Here is a 5,242-nt window from a genome sequence, read left to right as displayed (position 1 = left end):
TAATGTAACTTAGAGGTAAATAGTAGGATGGTGGGGAGGGGAAATAGAGAAATCTAGTAGATATTAAATTCAACAAATATTTGTAGGAGTTCCCGTCATGGCTCAGTGGTTAACGAATCCAACTAGGAACCATGAGGTTGCAGGTTCGATCCCTGGCCTTGCTCAGTGGGCTGAGGATCCGGCATTGCCATGAGCTGTGGTGTAGGTTGCAGACGCGGCTCAGATCCCACATTGCTGTGGCTCTGGCATAGGCCGGTGGCTACAGCTCCAATTCGACCCCTAGCCTGGGAACCTCCATATGCTGTGGGAGCAGCCCAAGAAATGGCAAAAAAAAGACAAACAAACAAACAAAACAAATATTTGTAGAATTCCTGTGACATGCAAGGTATTTTTCTAGGTACTAGATGTACACAGATAAAAGTCTGAGCCATGCGGCTGCTGCTGGGCTCTGGCTTTTGGTCGGCCAAGAGCCAGACTGCTTGGACAGCCAGACACGGCTCCCTGCGCCGAGCCACCCAGCCGCCTGCTCCAAGCTTGTCACCACTGTAGCCCAGCCAGTGGCCCAGAGGTGGACCATAAAGTGAATGGTGGTGGGAGATAGCGCTGTAGGTAAAACCTGCCTACCAATCAGTGCATTTCGTGGAGCATATATCCCCACTGTCTTTGACAACTATTCTGCCAATATTATGATGGATGGAAAACCTGTGAATCTGGGCTTATGAGATATTGCAGGACAAGAAAATTATGACCAATTTACATCTCCTATCCTATCCGCAAATAGATGTAGTCTTAATTTGCTTTTCCGCTGGAAGTGCTGCAGCATTTGAAAATGTTTGTGCAAAGTGGTATCCTGAAGTGCAACACCGTTATCCCAACACTCCTGTCATCCTGGTGGGACGAAACTTGATGTCAGGGATGATAACGACACGACTGAGAAACCGAGGGAGAAGAAGCCGACTCTCATCACCTACCCACAGGGTTGGCCATGGCAAAGGAGATCTCTGTCGTAAAATACCTGGAGTGCTGGCTCATGCAGGCAGGCCTCGGGACGGTAACAGCGCTTGAGGAAACTATTCCAGTGGTTCTCTGCCTGCCTCCTATCAAGACGAGGAAGAGAAAATGCCTGCTGTTATAAATGTCAGGGCTGCTCCTGCCAGTTCCCTCCCCTGGGAACCTTAGTATGCTTTGCTCCAACCGTGGAGCCTTTGCACTCAGTCCAAGTTTTTCTTACAGATTAGTTTTTCCACAAAACTGTTTTGAACCGATCAGTAATTTCAAGGTTTTGTTTGTTTAAAATGTTAAGAGTTCAAACTTTCACAGTCTATTAAAGTTTAGCCCCAAAATGACAAGCTTTCCTCAAGTCTTATTTTTCAAAAGCCCCTATTCTTGCTTACATTAACAGTTGCCAAAATACCTTGTTAACTAAGTTGCACTGTTGGGCTAAGAACACTAAGCACTAAACTGTTTAAAGAACTTTGTCTTTAAGACATGCTACTATATACAAAATCGATCTGTTAACAACTGTATAGCTGGGGGAAATCTGTTTGATACACTGTGATGGCCTATATGGGGAAAGAATCTGAAAAAGAATGGATGTATATGTATATGTACGGCTAATTCACTTTGGTGTACAGGGAAACTAACGTAACATTGTAAGTCACTTATACGCCAATAAAATTTAAAAAAAGAAAAATGAAGAAGACTGTAGCTTCTGCGGTTGGGAAATGCAAACACTTGTAAATTCCATTTGTGAGGAGCAATACCTACCTCCTCCTTCATGAAATGTTGCCATTTAATGCATCCTAATTTATCAACCTATGTCCATTCCCTAACTTTGTACTATATGTCATAATGAAAGGGTGTAACAGCTCAACTCTTTAGATCAATCTTTTTGATTTCTTAGTGATTTTTTTTTTAAATTAGCTTTTGTGAGATTTTGAACCGAACTCTGACTCACATGTTCCCTCTGGTGAAGTGTTCTGCTCTGGTGCATTGGGATGGAGTGTGCAGAGCACGCGTGTGGTCAAAGGATGAAGACAGTATTTTGACAAAATATGGAAATAAATTTACAACACATTGTAGAGGTAATAAACTATTAAAAATGTCACAGGTAAACATTTTGAAAGGTTGCAGCAGAAATTATCACAACCTTATAAATCAACTATACTTCAATAAAACAAAAAAGTTTTTAAAAATTTAAAGGTTAATTTCTGTCAAATGCAGTAGATGATGAAGAAAGGTTGGTATATCAGTAAGTGTTTACTTAAACTTTTCCTTTTTCTTAAACCTGCCCATCCCTCCTGAAATTGGGCATTTAATTCATCTTTGACTTGGTTATTTTCATAGTTGCTAACTTAGCAAGTGCTTTTCTTAGAGAATCCCTTCTTTTATGAGCAATATGTGTCCTTGTATTATGAAATCTTTCTGAATATGTAGAAAAATGTATTGTGGGTTAGTAAGTGTATTCCTCTTTTCATGTTACTTTATTCAAAGCTAATAATAAGTTCTTTCTTTAGTTTTCTAGTAACTAGGTATAAAAATCCTGCATTGCAGCTTTACAGTTTTAAAAATACTTTAGATATTCTTAAACTGTAAACCTTCTTACCATCACTGTCTTGATTGCTCCTGACACCACCCCTGGACTAAAACGCTGACCCTCCCCTTGCCTCACCAGCGTGCACGCACACTTCCTATCCCTGCCTAACTGTGTTCCTCTGGGTCTGTGAGGTTCTGTAAATCCTGTGTTCATGCAAACAAAATTCCATACACCTTACCCACTGGCAAGAATACGAGCTTGGACCTTTCAACCGTTAGAACAAAAATATTTAAATTGACAGTTGCAGAATTGTGGAGTGTTTGTACATTGATCTTTTGCCAATGCAATTAACATACTTAGTGTATGACTTAATAAATCCTTGAATCATAAAAAACGTCCCTGCCTTTATGGAGCGTCCTTCTAGTGGCCATTCAGTAGATACAGGGGTCATTCCATTCCATAGCGGAACAAGGTTCTCAGTATCAAATCATAGATTATGGGAATGAAATGGACACAAGGAATAAGGCAAGTTCATACCCACTGAGACTTTACTAAGTAGAAGGGTCCACTTACCTTGAAGGGAAAAACTAAGAAAAGGATGCAAGCCAAGGAAACAAGTAGGAATGAGTTTCATTCAAAATGAGGGAAGAATTTCATCTGAGAAATGGAAAACCTAAAAACATTAAAATAAAGCGTTCCCTTGTGGCACAGTGGGTTAAGGATCTATTGTTGTCACTGCAGCGACTTGGGTCACTGCTGTGGCATGGGTTCAGTCCCTGGCTTGGGAATGTCAACATGCCATTTGGTAAGGCCAAAAAAAAAGAAAGAAAGAAAGAAAGAAAGAAAGAAAGAGAAAAATAAAGTCAAAGTAGGGAGAGGATGTATGTTTTTTCCCTTCCAGGAGTTGACCCCAGGGAGAAGAAGAGGAAGAGAAATGGTCTTTAAATTAATATTAATAATTATAGCCTCTTCTTCCTAAGTAGGATTGACTTTCTAAGTAAATCAGTGACTCTCTTCTTTTGCTAACCGAACATACATTCTCAAGTGTCCTCTGCTTCTTTCTGGATATTTTTGCTTGAAGAGTTGTCAGGCTGTCCTAGGCAGCCTGAGGGATCTATCTAAACTCTTGACTGGGCTGTCCTGGAGCTGATTCTGGCCTTTGCCACTCATTTCCAAGACATCTGCAGAAGAAATGCAAAGACAGAATATCCACCAGATATATATTTGGTTGACATGGTGATAACATCTAAATATATGGAAGATTCTGCAAACAACAATGGCTTAAACAAGGTAGAAATTTATTCCTCACTCACGTATATATTTGGGCAGGCTTGTGACCTTGGCCTCTAGTCCAAGATGGCAGCATCTACATTCCAGGTAGCAGGATAAAGAAGAGGAAGAGGAAGGCCAAAAGATGTATTACTGCTGCTTTTTAAGGAAGAGACCTCCACTTATATTTCATTGGCTGGATTTTAAACATATTGCTTCTCTCAGTCACTAGGGAGGTTGAGAAATATAGTCTTCATTTTGGGTAGGCCATGTGTCCAATCAAAAGTTAGAGGATCTAACACAATGAAGAAAAGGGTATAAGAAAAATTTGTAACAGCATGGATATAGCTAGAAATGATCATACTAAGTGAAATAAGTTAGAAAGAGGAAGAAAAATACCATATGATATCATTTATATGTGGATTCTAAAATATAGCATAGGGGGTTCCCATTGTGGCTCAGCAGTTATTGAACTCAACTAGCATCCATGAGGATGAGGGTTCAATCCCTGGCCTTGCTCAGTAGGGTAAGGATCCTGTGTTGCTGTGAGCTGTGGTGTAGGTCGAAGACTCGGCTTAGATCCTGTGTTGCTGTGGCTGTGGCATAGGCTGGTGGCCATAGCTCTGATTGGACTCCTAGCCTGGGAACCTCCATATGCTGTGGGTGCGACCCTAAAAAGACAAAAAAATAAAATAAAATGTAGTAAAATAAAATAAAATGAAATAAAATATAACATAAATGTACCTATCTACAAAACAGAAACAGACTCACAAATATAGAGAATAGACTTGTGGTTACCAAGGGGAAGGAGTGAGATGGACTGGGAGTATAGAGTTAGTAGATGCAAACTAATTACATTTAGAATGGATAACCAATGAGGTGCTACAGTATAGCACAGGGAACTATATCCAATCTCCTGGGATAAACCATGGTGGAAGATAATATAAAAAAAGAATGTATCTATATGTATGACTCAGTCACTTTGCTGTAGAGCAGAAACTGGCACGACATTGTAAATCAATACTTTATTAACTATAAATCTAAATAAATTATATAAATCCATACTTTAAAAATAAATTTAAAAAAAGAAAGGGCATATACTGAAGATGAGACTAGACTAGACTATGATACGGTACAAATAAACCCTCATATCTCAGTGGCTTAACATAACTAAGCTATTTCTTATTCCAGAACCTAGGATGATAGACACTTCACTATTTCTCAGCTGATTCACCTAGAATCTAGGGCGTCCAAGACAACTGTAACAAGGGAAGAGAAAACATGGAGGGAAGACACCAGCTCCAACATGCCTCAGCTCAGAAATGACATATGTTATTTCTACTCTCAGCCCTGTGGCCATAACTAGTCACCTGGCCTCCACCTGACTAACAGGGAGGCTAGGAAATGTGGCGAAGTATGTGATTATTATCAGTGAAC

General features: G+C 40.0%; 1 pseudogene; it reads left to right on the top strand.

Annotated features, from left to right (window-relative positions):
- Positions 405 to 1,693, top strand: LOC100155636 (annotated as a pseudogene).

The sequence above is a fragment of the Sus scrofa genome, chromosome 17 (assembly GCF_000003025.6).
Source record: "Sus scrofa isolate TJ Tabasco breed Duroc chromosome 17, Sscrofa11.1, whole genome shotgun sequence".
NCBI lineage: Eukaryota > Metazoa > Chordata > Mammalia > Artiodactyla > Suidae > Sus > Sus scrofa.
This window is presented reverse-complemented; position numbering and strand designations above follow the sequence as displayed.